The 22,345-nt window shown below is 37.7% G+C and overlaps 1 pseudogene across 1 annotated transcript; it reads right to left on the reverse strand.

Annotated features, from left to right (window-relative positions):
• Positions 1-4,321: 4,321 nt before the first annotated feature.
• Positions 4,322-4,750, reverse strand: LOC308238980 (HIG1 domain family member 1A, mitochondrial-like; annotated as a pseudogene). The gene is made up of 2 exons: positions 4,572-4,750; positions 4,322-4,436 (listed from the first exon to the last, which is right to left on the reverse strand). The product of its transcript is annotated as an HIG1 domain family member 1A, mitochondrial-like (transcript).
• Between the last annotated feature and the right edge of the window lie 17,595 nt (positions 4,751-22,345).

The raw sequence follows: 22,345 nt of genomic DNA on the forward strand, positions 1-22,345 counted from the left end.
GAGCAGCCCTCTGCTGCTGCGGAGACAGTCATTGGACTTCAAGGCTCGCCAAATCAGAAGGACTTGGTAAACACCCCAGACTTTCTGTTGAGATGCCAGAAACACCACATCCTAGGAGAAAAATTGAAAATAGAGCAAGCCCCAACAAAGGCTGAAATGAACTCTCAAGAAGATCAAGGTGACCTATGGCCTTCCAGCTGCCTGCCAAAACACACAAAACCTTCATTAAAGGAAGATAACATTATTGAAAATCTACAAACTTTCATACACAATGGTCAGCATCCAATGAAAAGTTAGCAAGTGTGATGAAAAGTACAAACAGGTTACTGGAAACTAAGTGAAACCATAGATATTAGAAAGATACTCACCAATAATTTGATGTGCAGTTATATAAAGACTTTAAATATGGTTAGTAGTTTAAGAAAATCTAGGAAAGGGGAGAGAATTATAGTACATATCTGGAATTCTTTAAAAAAGCATCAAACCTATATTGTAGAGATGGAAAATATATGAGTGGTTACAGAGGTGAGAGAGGAGGTGGTATGGGTGGATATGACTATAAAGGAGTTGACATGAGGGAGATTATTGTGTTTTGTTAATAGAATAGCTCTTTATTTTTATTGTGATGGTGGTTACATAAAAGACAATTCACTTTAAAAAAAAACCCAGCTTTCTTGAGATATTATTCACATACTATACAATTCACTTATTTGAAGTTTACAACTCAGTGGTTTTTAGTTTATTCAGAGTTGTACAATCATCATTTTATGCTATTTATTTTTTCTGGTTTTGCTATCAGAGTTATGTGAGTCTTAGAGAACATAGTAAACAAAACTCCTTCCTTCTCTCCCTCCCTCCTTCTCTGCCTTCCTTCCTGCTTGCCTTTCTCTTTCTTTCTTTCATAACATATATATATATATATATATATATATATATATATATATATATATCCCATGTCTAATAAATAAGGCTGGGCTTGAAGCACCTTTGTGAGTTATGTGAAAAGCAGCATTCACCCCCATGGCAACTTGCCCCTATTTTTCTTTTGAGTTTGAGGCTTTCTGTCTGTTTCTTTAGCAATCAATTTCATTTCTTTTAGAAATTCATCACAATTCGGATTTACCTATGATTCCTGCTTTTCAATATGTGTTACTATTTTGTTTTGTATCTTTTAGTGAAATTTTAATGGAGTTTTAGGTGAGCAGGCAAAAAAAAAAAAAAAAAAAAGAAAGAAAGAAAGAGAAAGAAAAGGAGCCTACTCCACTGCTTTAAATCACAGGTAGCCCTAATGTGGTCTATGCCATTCTCTGTACACTATTAAAAATGACTATGGCGTCTACCATGTTCATCGGCAACCTACACACACTCACTAAATAACAGGGCAATAATTAAAATCTGTTCACAGTCTGCTCTCATCTTATATAATGTACAGCATCATTTGCCACAGTTGATCACTCTCTCCTTCTTGATATACTTTCTTCACACGGTTTTTAAGACACCACACTCTAATTCTGATTTTCCTTCTATTTTACCAGTTGTTCCTTCTTATTGCCTTTGCTGGTTCCATTCTTCTCTATTTTATAGGGTTCCTGGGCTCAGTCCTCATTTTTTTTCTTTTCTATTTTTACTCACTTCCTTTGTGGTTCTTCTATCTCGTGCATGGCCGTAAGAACTATGTACATACCAGTAACTCCCAAATTTTTATCTCCAGCTGAAGCCTTTCCCAGACATTACAGATTATATATCTACTTTGATATTTGAAATCTCCACTGAGATATTTAACAAAATACTCAGACTCATAATTTCCAAAAATGAACACCTGCTCTTTTGCTTCGAAAGGAAAATTTGCTCCTACCCCTAAGCACCACAGCCTTTCTTACTTCAGTTAATGGCCACTCCATTCTTTTCTGTTTGTTTGTTTGTTTGTTTGTTTGTTTATTAATCATCACCCGAGGATATTTTTCCATTGATTTTTAGGGAGAGTAGAAGAGAGAGGAAAAAAACAGAGAGAAACATCAATGTGAGAGAAATACATAGATTGGTTGCCTCCTGCACAAGCCCCGACCAGGGCCGGGGCCGGGGAGGAGCCTGCAACCAAGGAACCCAGGACCATTTGGTCCGCAGGCAGGTGCTCTATCCACTGAGCAAAACCAGCTAGGACAACTCCGTTCTTTAAGTTGCTCAGATAAAAGTCTTGACTATGCTCTTTCTCTTGGACTCAGCTTTCATCTCCCAGGGACTCCCACTGGCTGCTCTTCAAAACCACAGAATCTCACTGCTGCTCATCACTGTCACGGCTCTACCTGGTCTCACTGAGTCACCATCTGGTCCTTTCTGGAGCTTCTGGAGTTTTGCAGTATTCTCCCAACAGACCTCCTGGCTTCACTTTGCGCACTATATAGAGTGTCCCAAAAATGCACACACACATCTTGAATAATGATAGAGTCAGTGTTCATTAAAACACATTTCATTTTCAAACTTGAGCTATCAGCTGTTAAAATGTGTATATATTTTCTTGGGACACCCTGTATTCTCTTCTAAGTACAGCAGCCAAAATGATCTTTTTGTAGTCTTTTAAGGATATAAGTCACCTTCTTTGCTCAAAAACTTTTAGTGACTCACCCCATTTCATTCAGATTAAAAGCTATAATTCTTTGAGCTTCCATGATCTTGTGCTCCTCCTCTATTTCCTCTCTTACTTCTTCCCTTACGCTGCCCTCATCTTTGTTCTGCTCATACTCATACTGCTGGATGTTTCTAGAATATTCCAGGCTCTTGCCTTAAGGCTCTTAACTTCAATGTAGTTGTTTCTTCTTGGAATGCTCTCTCCTCAAATACTTGTTTGGCAAACTTTCTCACTGCCTTCATGTCCTTGTTCAAGTCTTATCTTCTCAGTGAGGCTTTCTCAGTCTACCTCCCTCCCCCCGGACTCTGCTTGATCTCTTAGCGCCTCCTAACATATTTATATATGCTTATGTTTATTCCCCCCTGTTAGAATCTAAATTCCATAAATTAGATTTATGTTCTATATTCTTTAAGAGAAATATCATACATTTATCAAAATAATGCTTACTTCTTTTTGTTTTGTTTTAACTTAGAAGCTGACTTTTGCTGTAAAATATGGAGTTATCCCCGTAGTAAATGGAACGATTTATATTAGTTGGGAATTAGCAAACTCTTTTACATTTGTGGCATCAACACTAAGCACAATAGGTAAGTAAGGTACTTTATGTCCAGTTTAATTTTTTTATTTAGGATGCCAGTTATTAAAATTTTTATCACAGCTAGGACTTTCTCTACATGAACCATACCCCTTCAATCTCCAAATTCAGAACCTGCTGTGTGTGTGTGTGTGTGTGTGTGTGTGTGTGTTCACTTACTTTAATAACACTACATTTACCATGTTATCACCATGGAATGTAATTCAGGTTAGAATTTCACAAGTGCAATAAAGCCTTCTGTAGTACACCAAAGTTTTTGTATAATGTCTTTCCAGAGCTTGCTCTTGAATCATTCATCACTTCCATTATAGGTAATTTGTTTAGTTTAACATTTATGATTCTTACAGAGAAAATGAACATACCGCACATATTTAAAAACTGTTTTTCATTACCTTTGTGTTAGCACTTAAAATACATATATCTATTTCAATGTGACATTTAAAAATTATTCTAATATAACAGCAGCAAAAATATAATTCTGCAATTAGAAAAGAGCTAAACTGAGATCCATAATTATCTTATGTTTACAAGTGTGACTCTAAAATAAATACTACCTTCTAGCAGCTGTTATCAGAATGTTAAGTTTGGTTTAAACACACACACATGTTCAGTTGTGGGGAGGTTTGTAACATTATATGCCATGCACTGTTCTGAAAGGGTTCTTTAAGAGCAAACCAGCTCTAAAAACTGAAGTCCTCATTCAGTCCACAAGGCAGACAGAAAAAAAGTCTAAGTAACTGGGGCAAACAGGATTCCTACATAACATCAAAAGCACGTGAGATTCTGCAGCAACTGGGAATACTTCAGGATTAGCATGTTGTTCTTGCTTAGAACTAATTTCACCAGAAGAGTTTAACAAGGTGGACATTTTACCACTATCAAGTGCACTTAAAAGTGATATGTTTCTTACGTGCTAACCTGACTCCCCTGAATGACCTAGCTAGTGAACTAGTCATTAGTAATTTAGTCACCTAGTAAATCAAGCCTGCAAAAAAGGAAGCCAGTATTCAAATGATTTATTTTCAACATAAACATATAACCTCAATATGAGATGTCTAACTATAGCAAACACCACCAAGACCAAGACAGCATCTCTTCTTCTATGGTTTAGATTTTGCCCAGAATTCCTTATACATGGAATATCCCATGCCAAGAGTCATTGCTCCCACAACAAAACCTTGGGCTGCCACATGCATGTGGATCAGGTGAAGGGACATTTTATTTATTTTTATTTTTTATCCAGAAACAGTTTATTCCTCCACTTACTCAGGTCTTTTTTTTTCTTTATTGATTAAGGTATTACATATGTGTCCTTATCCCCCCATTGCTCTCCCACCCCCTTGAAGGGACATTTTAGTATTTCCCATGTTCTTCAATTTATATAATCCATATGCAATGATTGCTGCAAAAGCTGCCATTCCAATAGGGACAAATGGTGCCTCTTTAGCTTTTCAGATAAATTTAGATCCCCGACCCTCATCACATGAAGAAAGAGAAACATCTGTGTTGGTTGACATACTGACTGAAGAATCTTCCAAACCCAACAGGACCTCTCAAACTCCAGCTGGCTTCTCCCTGCTTTTGTTTTTAAGATGATGTTTCATCAATACATGCAGCCTCCCCTCTATTTTGTATTTTTTAATCATTTTTCTCTTTGACAACGAAGTCTATGAGCCTTTTCTCTTTAGTGGGTGGTCTTGGCAATGGGATTTCCATCTAGTCTTCCAACATATTGGTGAAATAAGTAGCAAACCCCAGAACCAGCCAGATTTTTCTAGGACTTCTGATAGAACGATGATGTCTACTTATTTCTCTTAAATCCAGGGGAAATTTAGCTAGAGGATTGTGTGATTTAAAAACCACAGGTTCCTGCTAAACTTGAGATAATTCTAAGATATTTTATTATCAACTAAGAGCCATTAGGGTTTATAAAAAATAAGCATAGCTTAAGATAGCTGTAGCCAAAGACCCTCAGGAGATTCCTGGCAGTCTGAAATGCCACTTCAGACTGCCAGAGACCTTTGGCACCACCATGGAATTTTCCTTTTTGTGGGAACAGGTTAATAAGTGATGACTATTATTCTCAAGGATGGCATGCTCAAATCTATTTTCCCTTACTAAAAATAGAATGCATATTCACAGTTATGGAGAGTGTTACATGCCTGCCAACTCCCAGCAAAATGGTTGTATTTGTTCAGAAACCATTCTTACTTGCTTATTATAGTTCAATAAAAGCATTGGGAGAATCTTGAATTTCAGGGGTTGAATGAGGTCAGAGTGCTGGCATTGGATATCACATGATCCATGGTTTCTGCCCATGGAATAACATCAGGGGTCTGAACATCACTCTTAACCTTGAGGCATGGCCTGCTCACAGGGGCCCAGCTGAATGGTGGGCATGCCTTTTTGTCATCGGATCCCCCAGCCCAGTGAGCCACTCCAGCTCTGGGCCACAGCAGATGAAGCCTCTTAGCTTCAGGCAGCTCTACAGCATTCAATGGCTCTGTTCAACAAGGAATTAAGGGAGCTGAAAACATTTGGCCATTCTCTATCATTTTGATGCTCTGATATTTTTATATTGAGATAGAATCAATGTACCAGCTTGCCTGAAGAATGAAGGCAGTCCTACTTTGCATTTCTGAAAAGATTCAATAAGCCTACTTTTTGCCTTTATTTTTGTTCCTTTTTATTGAATTTATTGGAGTGACACTAGTTAACAAAATTATACAGGTTTCAGATGCACAATTCTACAACACATCACCTGTATATTGTATTGTGTGTTCACCACCCCAAGTCAAGCCTCTGTTTATTACAATTTATACTCCTATACCCTCCCTCACCTCTCCCTACCCAACCTCCCCCAAGTAATCACTACACTGTTGTCCATGTCCATGAGTTTTGTTCTTTTTTGCTCAGTCCCTCCACTGCCCCATCCAGCCTCCCACCTCTGACAGCTATCAGCCTGCTCTCTATCTCTGAGTCTGTCACTATTTTGCTTGTTAACTCATATTGCTCATTAGGTTCCAAATAAGAGTGAGATCATATGGTACTTGTCTTTCTCTGACTGGCTTATTTAACTTAACATAATGTTCTCTAGATCCATCCATGCTGTCCCAAAAGGTAAGATTTCCTTCTTTTTAACTGTTGAGTAGTATTACATTGTGTAAATATACCACAGCTTTTTTACCCACTCATCTACTTGGGCTGTTTCCAAATCTTGGCTATTGTAAATAATACTGCAGTGAACATAGGAGTGCATATATTATTTTGAATTAGTGTTTTGAGTTTCTTGCATACATTCCCAGAAGTAGGATCCCTGGGTCATAAGGCAGTTCCATTTTTAATTATTTGAGATAACTCTATACTGCTTTCCACAGTGGGTGCACCAGTCTGCATTCCCACCAATAGTGCACAAGGGTTCCCTTTTCTCCACATCCTTACAAACACTTGTTATTTATTGATTTATTGATGATAGCCATTCTGACAGGTGTGAGGCGATATCTCATTTTGGTTTTAATGAGCATTTCTCTGATGATTAGTGATGTTGAGAATCTTTACAAATGTCTATTAGGCCATTCTGTATGTCCTCTTTGCAGAAGTGTCTATTCAGGTCCTTTACCCATTTTTTAACTAGATAGTTTGTGGTGTGTGTGTATGTGTGTGTGTGTGTGTGTGTGTGTGTTTTTGTTTTGTTTTGTTTTGTTTTTGGTGTTGAGTTGTATAAGTTCTTTATAAATTTGGATAGTAACCCTTATCAGATATATCATTTTGTTGTCTGAAGCTGGCCACTGGTTGTGTTGGTTCTGGGCCTCTTGTGAGGGATTCTAGTGCAGGCCAATATCAGACGCTGCCTGTGACTTGGCTCTGGGCAACCTTTTTGGAGCTCTAAGCAATCAACAGTTTGTGCTGCCTCAGGATGGCCTGTGAATGTACTGGGAGGACCAAACTGCACACCAGAGTTTGCTTTTATAAGTATGGGGCCCAGGAGCAGGTCAACAATAGTTCTAAGGCACCCTGAGATCTGCCTCTGCCTGTCTCTCTCTCTCTCTCTTTTTTTTTTAAAAAAAATATATTTTATTGATTTTTTACAGAGAGGAAGGAAGAAGGATAGATAGTCAGAAACATCGATGAGAGAGAAACATCGATCAGCTGCCTCTTGCACACCTCCTACTGGGGATGTGCCCGCAACCAAGTTACATGCCCTTGACCGGAATCGAACCCGGGACCCCTCAGTCCGCAGGCTGATGCTCTATCCACTGAGCCAAACCGGTTTTGGCTGCCTGTCTCTTTCTGCCAGCTGCCAGTTAGACTCAGTCACTGAAAGAGCCTCTGGCTATATCCTCAGCAGGGCAAAAGCTACACAGGGTGGGGCAAGAGGGAGTCCGAAGGGTGGGGCTATTGCCTCCCACCAGACTGAAGCCACACAGAGGGGAGTGCTCCACCTAAGAAAGATGGCATCTGCAGTTTGGGAGAATGACTCAGCAATAGGGATCCTGGCAGATGTCCCTTCAGCTCTCTCCCCAGAGCTACAAACCCCAGACACTCCTCACGTGACTCTAGACTGCTCCACCTCCCTCCACCAGAGCCTAGGGTGAGTTGCTGTGAACAAAATTTTGTTCATTGGCCCTTTAAGAGGTGAGTATAGCTTCCACCTGCTCCATCTTCATTTTGGATCTCTGCCTTTATTCTTTGTTGTTTTTTTAAAAAATATATTTTTATTGATTTCAGAGAAGAAGGGAGAGAGAGAGATAGAAGCATCAATGATGAGAGAGAATCATTGATTGGCTGCCCCCTGCATGCCCCCTCCTGGGGATTGAGCCTGCAACTTGGGCATGTGCCCTTGACTGGGATCGAACCTGGGACCCTTCAGTCAGCAGGCCGACATTCTATCCACTGAGCTAAACCGGCTAGGCCTTTATTCTTAAAACAAATTATTTTAAACAAATGCGGGTCAAGGCAAACTATGAATTTATTTGTCTTCAGGCATGACTTAAAATGGGCATAAACTTCTCACTTGTAATAGCTTTGACATTGCCAGACTGTTTAAAATATTACCACAGGCAGCCAAGGGAGTTTTTGTGTAAACTCCATGAAAAAATGTGAAACTTTGGTATAGCATTCTTCCTGTGTGTGTGTGCAATAGTATTCTTATTCTCCTTTTTATGTCAATGAAAATAAAAATTGAACTTACGAGCTGTAAGCATAAAAGGGACAAAATTGTTTAGGTCAGCAATTATGTGTGTATATAGAACATTTTTTGTAAAAGCAACCCCAAATCCATAATTTAGAGGATAAGATTTTGTTAAATTTTGTGCTATACGTAAGACAGCAAATACTGACATGTAAATTAAAATTAGATTCAGTAACAGGGATTGGCTTATTCAAGTCTATACACAAAGTAGCAAATTTCTTATTTTTCTTTTCTTTATCCCATAAATATGTGTCATAAATGGTTATAGTGAAACCCACAAAAATATATTTTTACTCAGAAATATACAATAAATTTTTCATATCATTGAATATACTTGCGCCCTTTGAAGATTGCAAAGCATTTTATTGGGCTATTTTAACCAGCGTATCTTTTCTAATGCTTAGAAATATTTATGTTCTATTTTTTTACTCAAATACTGCTTTAGTGATCATCTCACTCACTTCCCACTTTTCTGATCATTTTCTTAGGAGAAAGTCTTGGATGTAAAATGACTGGATTATATGTTTTCTCTTAAAAGCTGTGTTTGTGGCTGGGACTCTCATAACAAAACATCAACAACAAAAATACATCAAAAGTGCATGTTCCAAGGAGTAGTAATATTGAGCAGATATTAAATTTGTCTCTTATCATCCATCAGGTTATGGGGTGATTGCTCCCAGAACTCCAATGGGCCAGATATTCTGTGTCTTCTATGGTTTATTGGGGATTCCTCTAACTATTATATTCCTGAAGTTTTTGGGTAAGGCAATATCACAACCATTTTCAGGACTTGGGACATACCTTCAGAATATGGGACTGACAGAGGTAATGTTTACTAAATAATTTTTTTATACATGCTTGGGTTTATAACCTTACATAGAATAAGCACACAACATTTTATATATTCTTGTTAAATACATGCTAAAAAGAATCTATATACATATATGTGTAAGTATATATGTGTAGACATATATATATATATTAATGTATATATTTGATATGTTTGCCCTTTTTTATGGAATTCTTGATCAAAAAAAGGGATATTCAACCCAAAATACCTTTAGTGCTTTATTTTTCTTCTTCAGAAAACAGGAATATTATTTCAACTAATACTGGTAGAGTATCACAGTATATATGCAGTTTCATGATTTTGTTTGACTTCCTGAACCACCCTATGAAGTAAGTATATAAAACCTAACATCTAGATTTTCTAGAGGAAGCTATCAACTTGAATTCAACTCCTCTGACCCTGGGTTCTGATCTCCTTTTATCTCACAATTCCTTTCTCAACACTGCAAAAGGCGAGACATTTTTTACGGCTATAGATTACAAAAGCATGTAATTAGAAGAGGCTGTTTGGAAAACTGTTAGGCAATTTGTGTTGAGTTGGGGCAAAGTGAGATAAAGAGAGATGACATGGATGGATAGTCCATTCCTGACAGGCCAGAAAGAGATATACAGAGAGGACAAGGACAGGCGAATCGTTGTTCTTATTGCCAGGAAGATTTGTATCAGGTATTCTTGTGAACGAGGCTGCACTTTAGCAATTACTCCTTATACCTAACTAATCCATTTTGAGTAGACAACTGAGGCCAGATGTTCCTTTCCCTTCCTCTCTGAACTCTCACCCACTGATTTAAGAGTGATAATTAAAAGGCCAATTTAATGTCTAAACAGGCCTCAGAAAAGAGCAGTGCTGAGTAAGGGCAGGTCCTGGCTGATATTACTTCCCCATTCTCAAAGGAGTGGAGTCCAGAGAAAGAAACTCCTGGGAGGTTATCTGTCCACTCCTCCCATAGTGGTGGTCAGTGAATGCTCTGTACTTGACCCATTCATACCAGCAATTCTCTCTTGGGAGTGGATTCTAGGAGGGGTAGAAAGAGCTGTTAGCGTTCTTTAGAAACCAAAATCCTCTGTGAAACAGTTCAACCAGACAAGTTATTTTTTTCCTTTAAGGGAAAAAAATCAGACAGCATCTGAAAAGATTTTGCCCATTTGTCTTTCCTGAGGCCATGTTATCCACTCCTGTAATTATGTCTGGGATCAAAGATTTGGCCATTTCAGAAACTCAAGATCTCTTGGATGCTGCCTTTCAAAGCCTACAAGAGGCCAAGCTTGTATCTTATTTCATGCTTATAAATATGACTAAACAAACTGGTCAGACAGCGTCACTCAAGTGCACCAGATAATAGCATGACCCAAATAAAACTCTTATCAGTGATACAGAATGCTCTGAGTTTGCCACCACCATACAAAGTTAAACTAAAGCAGCTATTAGCAGTACTTCTCACAGAAAATGAAATTTGTAATATAAATCTCCTCTTGTTTCCAAAACTCCTTAACAGTCCACAATATATACTAAAAGTCAGCTGTCTATTTCTTTCATTTTTCTCTAATTATGCTTTATTCTGCTCCAGGTATGTTATATAGGTTGGCACACTTCCAAAGTCAATAATGAATCCATATTTCCAAATTTCTAGAGAAACAAGACATAAGAATTTCATAGCATCAGCTTCATATCCCTCCAAATTTAGAAAGCACTGCAAACCCCACAATCCAATGCAATCATTGTAATAAGCACTAAAGTTTACAGAAATAGTTACAATATGTCCCTTTACCATCCTATCTAATAAAGAGTAATATGCAAATTGACCATCACTCCAACACACAAGATGGCCGCCCCCATGTGGACACAAGATGGCTGCCACAAGATGGCCTGCAGGGGAGGACAGCTAGGGGCGACCAGGCCTGCAGGGGAGGGCAGTTGGGGGTGACCGGTCCTGCAGGGGAGGGCAGTTGGGGGTGACCAGGCCTGCAGGGGAGGACAGTTAGGGGCAACCAGGTCTGCAGGGGAGGGCAGTTGGGGGTGACCAGGTCGGCAGGGGAGGGCAGTTAGGGGCAACCAGGCTGGCAAGGGAGGGCAGTTTGAGGTTACCGGGCCAGCAAGGGAGGGCAGTTAGGGCAATCAGGCCAGCAGGGGAGCAGTTAGATGTCAATCAGGCTGGCAGGGGAGTGGTTAGGGGGTGATCAGGCTGGCAGGCAGAAGCGGTTAGGTGCAATCAGCCAGGCAGGCAGGCGAGTGGTTGGGAGCCAGCAGTCTTGGATTGTGAGAGGGATGTCCGACTAAACGGGCAGTCTGACATCCCCTGAGGGGTTCCAGATTGGAGAGGGTGAGGCTGGGCTGAGGGACACCCCCGCCCCCATGCACAAATTTCATGCACCGGGCCTCTAGTAATGTATATAAAAAGTATGGATAGCCCTTAGCATAGGGACTCTATAAATGAAAGTTTAAAACTGATTATTTTAATTAGTTTACTTATCTGTTTCTCCTCCTCTTCCCTGACAAAACTATAATCTCTATGTGGACAAACTGTCATATTTTTATATGTATATTGAGTATTTTCCATGGTACTAGCGGTAAAACTCAACAAATGCTTGTTGAATGAATTTGAATTATTTCATAAAAAGCATTTAATCAACTAATATAATATAGAATTGGAAATGGAACATCCAGGTTTTAGATGGGAAAAATACATTTATTTTTCTCTTACAATTTGAGGTGTTAGAATGTCTCTTAATAAAATATGATTTGTTTATTTGTCTCAAAAAGTTAATGCCCTGAACTCCCAGGTGGTGATTGTCCTTTTTGCACAGTCAGTGGGACCCAGAGCTGAAGGTGCGAGTGAGCAGGTCACAAAGCAAAAGAACATTGGGAGGGCAGGAAGGGAGAGATTGCTTTACACTTAATAAATGTGAAAGTGCAACAAAATGCATGAAGTAATGGCTAAGCAACAGAGATTCATAAAGGAGATGATTAATTTGACAGAGCTGGGAAATACTCCCAGGTGCAAAGAAGTCTGCAAGTCAGAGTGTGGTAGGGATATCCAAGCAAGCTCTTGGTCACAAAGGGATCTCTAAAGGGCAAATGGTGGTTTAGTTATTAATAGCTTTCTGACTGCTGTTGGATTATTAATATTTTTCTACCTTCTCTCCTTCCTCTTTCCCTCCCTTTCTCCCTCCCTCCCTCCCTCCCTCCCTCCCTCCCTCCCTCCCTCCCTCCCTCCCTCCCTCCCTCCCTTTCTTCCTTCCTTCCTTCCTATTTTTTTCTTTTTGTTAGAGACAAATTAAAAGTTGCATATTCATCTTTTTCTTGGTAACTGGACTTCTCATTTTCATCCTGCTACCACCAGTAGTTTTTAAGTATGCAGAGGGCTGGCCATACAATGAAGGATTATATTTTGCATTTGTCTCCTTAAGTACCATTGGGTTTGGTGACTATATACCTGGTAAGTCAACTAATATTAATCTTAGAATTGTATTAGCAGTCATAGTCACAAATCAACAGGATTTGAAGTAAAAGTATAATCAGAAATATAGCATTTATCTATCAGAGTTAGAGTAGAGGCCAAAACAATTGAGAAACTCTAATCACCTGATAATCCATGAAAGATTCCAAAATAATTCCTTTCCATCCACCTTTCTTTGTTCAGGCCACAGAGTACACTAATTATGGGGAAATGGAACAGAGAAATTTCTCAAAGCATGTCACCATTTGCTCATACAGATATTCAGAGTTCATGTGTAACGAAAATAGTAGGTACAGAGGTTGAATCCCATGCAACACACGCTCAGTGTCTTTACCAGTAGGTAAGTCCACTCTCACCTTCCCATAAATACACTGAATAAGGAGGCAATAAAGATCCCCAGTCCTTAAGTGTTAATGCACTTACCTAAAATCCAACAGAAAATATCCCACAGTCTCTTGTATAAAGGATTATTTCTACAAGGCCCTTTTGGGTTTATAAATTCCTTAAAGGAAAAAAGCAAATTTCAGGCTATATATTTTGAGAAACCTTTCTATTTTTCTTGATTCATCTCTGCCTCAAATTAGTATCATCTTAGGCAGCATTCTTACGATTATGATACTTTTTAAAAATTAGCCCAAAGAACATACGTATAATACCTCATTATGTATACATGCCCAGGCCTCATACCTACATAGAACAATCAGTATGCTACCACAATAAGCACAGAGCCAAGGAGTTGAACATTTGATGTCTCTTCTACCACAATCTATCTGGGTCAACTTGGACAAGCTACTTGACCAATAGGACTCAATTTGATCTAATATTAAATAGCTGGGGTGAGGGAAACTTTGAACTAGTTGAATTTTGGTTGTCAATAATCAGCCAACAAATCTAGGAATCAGTACTTCTTGAGCCTTTCTTACCATATGAGTCTTAGGTGATCCGTGCTTCCAAGTCAACCAGGACTAAAACTTGGCTCCTGCTTATAAGGGCCACACATTGATGTGGGCAAGATTTAGACATATAAAAAGGCCATTACAAATTGAGGCAACAAGCCATAGTTGAGTTAAATACGTAGTGCTATGATGGCAACTAGGAAAAAGAAAATGTTCTTGACCATGAGGATCTACAAAACCTTACCGTGTACTTCAGGTATGACTGAAGGCAAGTCTTCAACTTAGCAGTCAGAGAGTGAAAATAACTGATAGTCCAGGAGGAATACTTATAGTACCACTTTTAGCTCCAATGTTTACTAATTTCTGATTACATTCTCAGAAAGGACATGTATGAATATCTGGGTATTTGTTTATGGATCCCTAGGTCACAAAAATAGAATGATCTCTATGAGTTCCTTTATTTAGAAAAACAGCACTAAAAAGAGACTGTGGTATATGTGGTACATATGGTATTATGTGGGGATAAAAGCAGTCACACTGAAGAATGACGTGGGCTAGCCCTCCTCCAATGGCAAAATGTTGGCAAATTTGGTGTGGTGGTGTGGGGAGAATTATTTGGCTGAACAATCTTTTTGGGGTGGTTGGTATTATTAGATTCCAATTCATACTGTGAGCCCACCTGTCTCTTAAGGAAGGGCAAATTTTGTTTTGTCTTTGCAAATTTTCACCATCTCTAGCACCTCTGCTTGGTTTGCTATGCCCATACATGCCCAGGTCTGGTATGGAAGCTGCCACTGCTCTTGGCTCATTTGTGAAGAACTCTTTTCTTTCTAGAATTTAGCTCATTGAATTTCTTGCATTCACTGTTTTTTTGCTAACACCATTGATACATAAGGTTTTGGTTTTGTCTGTTCCCTCTTTTTTTGTTTTTACTGTGGAAAAGAAAACCTAGCCTATTTCCCTCATTTTCTAACTGAACTTGGGACTTCATAGATGCTTTATTAGAAATTTAAAGGGTGTTGGATAAGGGACTCTAATTAATGTGCCATTTGAAACTAGAAAACAAATGAAACCTTTTCCACATTCATCTCAGTCAATAAAATTATACTGTCTTTCATAATGTTAAGTTTTCTAGTTTATTCACTGATTTACATTCTCCTTCCCGTTATTCTAATAGGATGTTAAATGCAGTTAAAATGTGTTCTTTTGTGGAGTAGCCATTAGTTTACCCTGTGTTCTTTGAAGGACACATTTTCTTTATTAGCAAATGCCAGAATGTGACCAAAGTTCATGTGATTATTTACATTTTGATATACAATATTAGTTTTAAGGATATTTGAGGTAAAATAAATGACATAAAGATTGCAGGAATGGAACTAGTGCTATTGAGTCTCAAAATAGTGTGAGATGATTGTTGGAATTATGGGCATTTTTTTCTTTGTGTTTCTTATTATTACTTCTAATTGCTTTTTACAATAAAAAGTTGGAAAAAAATCTGGTATGTTTGTAGCCATACAGAACAAACCAATGGCAAAGTAGGAATGTACATTCATGGATGGCCACATCATTTTTTAAAACAAAATTTGAGTAAAAAAAAAAGTTTTTAGAGCTTATTTTTGTTTATTTTTTAAATCCTTCACAGCAAGGAAAGGAAAAAAATCATATTAATATGTCCTAAAGGTTTATGGCACATCTAGGTACCTATCTATTCTGTGAGATATTCAGTCAGCTTGGATTATTTGCACAAATACCTTTCAAATAATTCATAGAAATAGAGGTTTTTCTCCTTATATAATAGATATATTACCAAAAATATTAGCAAAATTTTGGTAATTATATTACCAAAATTTATTACCAAAAGGTTCAATATAATCTAAAGTTGGTAACTATAATCCCATATTCTCATTGAATATGGTATTCATTTCAGAAGTACCACTTTTTAATTTCTAATTGGTCTTTGATAATCAGTGATTAGACTCCAAATGTAGATATTTTTATGGGTTTATACTAATATGGTATATTTTATGAGAGTCAAGAGAAGATCAGAGGCAAAATCATCTTCCAATGACTTATATGTGATTTACTTTTTGTTTTTAGGTGTAAGTGCTCGTCGGACGTACTCACCAATGTACACAGTGTTTATGGTACCTTGGTATGCCTTTGGTCTTGCTTGGATTGCTCTTCTGTTTAATTTGTTTTCAAAACTTTTGGAAAGAACTAAAACAAAGCTCAACTGCAAACAGTTATGTCAAAAAGAAAAAACATAGTCTATAAAACCTTCTTTCTTTTTCTGGCTTAGGAAAGTACCTCAAACTTCTTCTAGGAATGGTGAGACAAGATGAAGCAAAAGAAAATAATGTGTTTTCTTTACTAACCTGCCATGTGAGCCACATCCATAGTGAATTTTTGTAATTCATAACTTATTGTGAATTATAATAAATAAAATGCAAAGCCTCCACTGTATTTATCGAACCTTTCATTTCCAAAACATTTCATTGTACAACATTTGATATTTTCAAAATAATTTATTCAATGACATAAATTTTAAAGAGTAATAAACTCCCACGAACTCATCATACAACTTGAGCAGTAGAATGAATGACAAGTGAGTTCTCTATGTGCTCCTTTCCAGCCCCATCCTCTTGCCTTCCCAGAGGCCATAGCTATATCCATCCCCGTTGTCAGCACACAGGTACCAAGTTATTTTTTTAAAGTAGTTACTCAATTACTGCTCACATGGACATTTGCATTTCCATTATTCCATATTTTTACTTTATATTTTTAGGTTTAAAAATGTTGCCCACATAATGGGTATAAGATACTATTTCATTGTAATTTTGCTTATTCCTAATGACTATGAGGTTGAGTACCTAGTGTTTCTGGAAATTTTTGTTTTTTTCTTTTGTGATTTGTGCCCACTTTTTCTACTGGATTGTCTTCTATTTATTGATTTGTAGGAGTTATTTTCTTTTTAATAAATTCTGAATACTAATTCATTTTCAGTTATGTTTACTGTACATGTTGTATTCAATTTGTGGATCATCTTTCACTCTTGTAGTATCTTTTGATAAATAAAAGCACTTAATTACAATGCAGTTCATCTTTTCTTTTATAACCACTACTTTTCCATTTTGTTTTAGAAATCTTCCCACACCCAAGGTGACAAATATATTCTGATTAATGTACTTAACCAAATTAATTGAGGACCTAACATGGATAAGTGACTGCCTAAGTACCATGAGGAATATGAATTGAAGATATATAGTAACTGTCTTAATGGTATTTAAACTCTGACTAATATTAGGTCCAGAATAATGAATGGCTGTTGAATGGCAGTTAGTGTGGTAAATGTTTTGAAGAACTAAAATGTATTTGGGCATTTACATGCTAAATACTTTGCATTTATCATTTTACCTAATCCTCACAATAACCTTGGAAGTATGTAAATAATACCGTTTTACTGATGAAGCAATAGGAAATGTGTCCAAGTCACCTAGCAAGTTAGGCTACTTTAAACTAAAAACAACTTGGCTTCAATTACACACAGAAATTCAACACTTCTACTTCCCCAAAACACACTTTGTTATTGATATCAGAATTTACTTTTTAAAAATATTTGTGTTTTTTTAATTTTTATATTTTTACTGATATCAGAGAGGAAAGGAGAGGGGATAGAGAGATAGAAACATCAATGAGAGAGGCCCGACTGTCATGGCTCAGTGGTTGAGTGTTGACCTACGAGCCAGAAGGTCATGGTTCAATTCCCAGTCGGGGCACATGCCCGGGTTACGGGCTCGTTCTCCAGTGTGGGGTGTTCAGGGGGCAGCAGATCAATGACTCTTTCTCATCATTGATGTTTCTATCTCTCTCTCCCTCTCCCTTCCTCTCTGAAATCAATAAAAATATGTTTAAAAAAATAAAAAAGCAACATCAATGAGAGAGAAACACAATTGGCTTCCTCCTGCACCCTCCCTACTGGGGTCAAGCCTCCAACCTAGGCATGTGCCCTGACCTGGAATCAAACCATGACCTCTTGGTTCATAGGTCAATGCTCAACCATTGAGCAACACTGGCTGGGCAGAATTTACTTTTTATATTGCATATCCATTGGATTAAATAATTACAGTGCTACAGCAAAAAAAATAACAATGTACTCACATAAGGATAGACACGTACATTGACAGAATAGAAATAAACCCATATATCTATGGTTGATTGATTTTTTAAAAATTAATTTTAAAACATAATAGACTTTATTTTTTAGAACAGAACAAAGTATAGTTTCCAGATACCCCTTATCTCACTGTATAGTTTTCACTATTATTGATATCTTATAACACAATGGTTACAATTGATTAACCAATATTGATATTTATTAAGTCCATGATTTACATTAGGGTTCACTCTTTGTATTGTAAATTCTGTGGTGGTCATCTGATTTTGATATGGTGCCAAGACCATTCAATTGAGAAATAATAGTTTTTCAAAAAATGGTGCTGAGTCAACTGAATATCTATATGCAAAAGAATGAATTTGGATTCCTACCTAACAACACATACAAATCTTAACTCAATATGGATGAAAATTTAAGAGCTAAAATTAAAAAACCTCTTAGAAGAAAACAGTTGAATGAGTTTCTGTGATCTTAATTAGAAGACATTTTTCAGATATGACACCTAAGCAAAGCAACCAAAGAAAAAGAGAGAAATTGAGCTTCATCAAAATCAAAACCTTTTATGAGTTAAAATAAACTATCAAGAAAGTGAAGAGACAACCCTCAGAACCGGAGACAGTATTGGTAAACAATACATCTGATAAAGGTCTTATATCTAGAATATATAACAAATACAGTTAAATAAAAAGACAAATAACCCAATTTTTAAATGAGCCAAGGATTTGAATAGACATTTCCAAAGAAGACACATAAATGGCCAATAAACATATGAAAAGGTGCTCAACATCATTAGTCATCAGAAAAAATAAAATCAAAACCTCAATAATATACTACATTACCTGCACTAGGATGGCAATGATACTATATAATAAAGAGGCAATATGCAAATTGACCATCACTCTAACACACAAGATGGCCTCCCCCATGTGGTCAAAGATGGCTGCCCCCAGGTGGACACAAGATAGCCACCACAAGATGGCCGGCAGGGGAGGGCAGTTGTGGGCGATTAGGGCAGCAGGGGAGGGCTGTTGGGAGGGACCAGGCCTGCAGGGGAGGACAGGGGTGACCAGGCTGGCAGGGGAGGGCAGTTAGGGGTGACCAGGCTGGCAGGGGAGGGCAGTTAGGGGCAATCAGGCTGGCAGGGGAGTGATTAGGCTGGCAGGCAGAAGCAGTTAGGGGCAATCAGGCAGGCAGGCAGGTGAGCGGTTGGGAGCCAGCAGTCTTCGATTGTGAGAGGGATGTCTGACTGCCCTCAAGGGGTCCCAGATTGGAGAGGGTGCAGGCTGGGCTGAGGGACACCCCCTCCTCCCCCCAGTGCACAAATTTTGTGCACTGGGCCTCTAGTCAATGATAAGAGAGAATCATTGATTGGCTGCCTCCTGCACACTCCCTACTCCAGATAGAACTCACAACCTGGGCATGTACCCTGACCAGGAGTCAAACCATGGCCTCTTGCTTCATAGGTTGATGCTCAACCACTGAGCAACACTGGCCCGGCTCACCAGCAATTTAAATGTGAAGCTATTAATTTATTGAAATTAAAACAATAAAGTTAATTAAAAAGGAGCTTGAAGTGTTTGCAAAAACAACAACAACATGATAACACACCTCAATTATAAGCAAGTATCAAAGCCAACGGGGTAGATAGCTAACCAGAACATACTGAATGGCACAACATTTAGAATGTTTTAAACAGCATTCTAAAACATTTTCAAGAGGCTTACTTGCTTAGAGTAATAATCACAGGCAAGCAGATACCACACAAAAAATGAAACGCAAACTAACAGTATCACTGCCTCAGTATATACCATCGAGAACTAAGAGTTCATCAACAGAAGTAACTGACAGAACAAAATACCCTGATGAGAACTTTCCAGAATGCACTGTTTAATTCTATTGTTTACAAGTGAATATAACAACTTTCTTGGGAGAATATCTAAAGCCAGTTACCTAAATGAATGTGCTTCCGGTAAACAGAACAATATACTGTATATTGAAAATAAAGCTTAGTATTAATAATAATAGATGTCTTGCATAGAGTTGGATTTCTAAGAGATCCAGAACACCAGAGCTTTTGAACAGCATTGGAAATCTTTATAGGACTATCTCAACACAAGCTGTTCAATATTAAGGGATTTGAAACCTATATATTCCAAACATTTTACTCTACTATTTTTGTAGTCTCAGCTCCAAGTTATTATAAAATGTTTTAGGACACTTAAATTATAAATTCCAAAGTGGTGACTTTGAAAAATTATGACTACCAACGGGAATAAGCTTGAAAACAATTTTTGGGGGGGCAGTTTCTAGTGAATATCACCCTCACAACCAGGCAGATTCCTTAATTAGTATACAATATCAGGCCCTTTCAGATGGTTTCATGACTTCTTCACCTTTTCAATAAATAGGCAAAACTAATGTTCTGCATGTCTTTCTTCTGACATAAAATGTAATAAATTATGATGCTTAGAAATATTAATTCATTTGGAATTTCTCATTAATTATAAACTTTTGAGAATATTTTATACAAATTAGTGTCATTTCTAGCTTGGCTTCTGTATTAGTCAGTGTTCTTCCAGAGAAACAGTATATATACATATAGAACCTATACAGATGGTCCCCAACTTACAAAGGTTTGACTTACAATGATTTGACTTTACGGTGGTATGAAAGTAACATACATTCAGTAGAAACTGGCAAGGCTAAACTATGATGTTCAGTAGGTTAGGTGTATTCAATGCATTTTCTTTTTCTTTTTTCCATCACCATCTGCATTTTTCACTTTATCAGGATGTAACCCCATCGTGAGTCAAGGCAGTGTATATAAAGAGATTTATTTTAAGGGACTGGCTCACTTGACTGTGGAGCCTGATTTGCTGTCGGCAAGTGGAGACTCAGGAGAGCCAGTGGTATAGTTCCAGTCTGGGTCCTAAGTTCTGAGAGCCTGGAGAGACAATATCCCAGAACAAAACAGTCAAAGAGAGGAAGGGAATTCTCCCATACACTGTCTTTGGTTCTAGCCAGGCCTTCAACAGATTGGATGAGACCCACCCACGCTGGGGAGAGTAATCTGCTTTACTCAGTACCAATTCCAATGTTAATCTCATTCAGAAACACCTTCAAAGACACACCCAGAATAACAGTCACCTAAATATCTGAGGACCTTGTGTCCTAGTGAAGTTGACACACACAATTAACTATCGCAGTTTTCATCAGAAAACCATATTTTAAAAGGTTAATTCATTTCGATTAACCCTCAGCTGAAATATAAAGTTGTATCGAAGCCCCTATTATTAGTTATATATGGGAATGTACTCATGCACTTTATAAGCTAAATATAATTATTATCTTCATTTTACTGATGTGGAACTAGAAGGTAGAGCTCACCCAAGTTCCCCAGCTATTAAATGACAGGGTTATGGTTCAAACTCTAGTCCCTTTAACATAAGACACACCACCCTTAGCCAAATCATTCTAACCATATTGTGGAAGGCACATTTGAGGGGTTGTGTATTGTGTCAGTGTGGTTAACATCTAGGAATGATTTTAGCGCTTCTATGGAAAATAAGAGTGACTTTATTTGTTTGTTTACTTATTTGTGGGAGAGTTTGGGTGCAAATATATGAAGGAATGCAAGGAGTCAAGGGTGACTGAGCTTTTTCAGCTTGGATATCTCTGATCCCAACTAACCACATTATTATATTTGATTCTCACATAAATGATATTGATAATAGCAGATTATATTTGCCCAGGATAGGAGACATAAAGGATTTTTGAAATGAATGTCTTTAATTAGTTCAAAGAAACCACATTTAGTGCAATAGAGAAATGACTGTCTTGGTCCTAACAGGCCTTCTTTTCTTTCCCAAGCTGGTAGACAGATACTGACTCTTGCCAGACTGTTATTGTCAACACATTGAGTTCATGAGTTTGTAACAGAGGGAAACGTGAAGGGAGGACGTGTAAGAAGTGCCCCCCTCATTTATGATCTCCAGGCGGATGATTGGAACAGGAGAGAAAACATTGTGCCTACCAACATTTGCCAGGCCTACAATAAATCTTGATTGAAAAATTCATTAACTAGACCACCAACTTATACCATACACAAGAATTAAGTCAAATGGACAAAAGAGTTAAATGTAAGACATGAAACCATAAAAATCCTAGAAGAAAACATAGGAAATAAAATCTCAGACATCTCATGTAGCAGAATTTTTACTAATACATCTCCGAGGGCAAGAGAAACAAAGGAAACAATAAACAAATGAAACTACATCAAATTAAAAGCTTCTGCACACCAAAAGCTTCCATCAACAAAATGCAAAGAGAACCCACTGAATGGGAAAACATATTTTCCAAGGATACATCTGATAAGGGGTTAATTTCCAAAGTATATAAAGAACACATACAATCAACAAAAGGAAGACAAACAATCTAATTAAAAAATGGGCAAAGGATCTGATAGACATTTCTCCAAAGTGGACATACAGATGGCCAAGAGACATATGAAAAAATGCTCAATGTCACTAATCATCACAGAAATGCAAATTAAAATC

Source organism: Plecotus auritus (genome assembly GCF_963455305.1).
Source record: "Plecotus auritus genome assembly, chromosome: 1".
Taxonomy (NCBI): Eukaryota; Metazoa; Chordata; class Mammalia; order Chiroptera; family Vespertilionidae; genus Plecotus; species Plecotus auritus.